Here is a 1,047-nt window from a genome sequence, read left to right as displayed (position 1 = left end):
GTAAGTATTCAGTCGATGATACCACCTACATTTAAACATAGACCTATAAGTTTTGAGCACATATAAACAAAAAAAGTCATTTATATACCAAAGAATAGACGTATTAAATATACAGGAGTATGAATTAAATCAAACATGTATTGAATACAAACATGTTTCTGTATGTATAATACAGAATTATTCAGTTAAATACAACTGAAATGTTTGAATACAGAAGAATACATCATATATGTATACCGATAGAATATAAACTATAATTACATCTTAGCTTATGAATACACTGTTATACATCTAACATCTGCTTAACTTTAAGCAGCTGAAAAGAAACAAACACATTAAATTCAACTAACAATACACTGAATATGTGGACAATATTCCAAAAGGTATAAATTATTTCAGGAAAAAATTAGTTATCTAAAAAAAAAAGCTAAATATATGATACAATGACATTAAAATAAAACTTACAGTCATGCGTGTACATTGCCTCATTCAAAGTAAGCATCTCGTAGTATTTTTTTCAAGTGTTGTGTATGTCTGTGTAGCTTCTTTGCGGTTACTGCAATTCCAACGTCCAAACATCTTCCTAACTTCTTCGTATATTGGCAATTCCCTTGCTGACACTAGTGCGGCATTGATCGACTCAGCAATATTTGACGTCATGGTCCATCCCCTGCTAACAGGTGCATACAACCTAGCCCACTTTTCGTATCCAGCTAACACCAAGTATTCTTTCACCCTAATATCTACCTTCTCCACCTTCTCCATTAGACTGTCAAATTCAGCTTGTGTTTATGCTTTTGCCATCGAGAAGTATATCTCGCTCAACTTTGAATGCTCTTTTTGAATTTCTTATATACGTTGTTCCATAGATGCCATATACAGGCAAAATGCGGTACATCTGGATACACTCTTGATACAGATTTAATGATACTCTCATTTCTATCTGAAACGATGCACATGTTTTCCCTGTCACCGTATGCTATCTTGAATTGCTCAAAGAACCACGTCCAAGAAGCATCGTTCTCTGAATCAATAACACCATATGCT

Source organism: Nicotiana attenuata, unplaced genomic scaffold (assembly GCF_001879085.1).
Source record: "Nicotiana attenuata strain UT unplaced genomic scaffold, NIATTr2, whole genome shotgun sequence".
NCBI lineage: Eukaryota > Viridiplantae > Streptophyta > Magnoliopsida > Solanales > Solanaceae > Nicotiana > Nicotiana attenuata.
The sequence above is the reverse complement of the archived record's forward strand: the minus strand, read 5'-3'. Positions refer to the sequence as shown.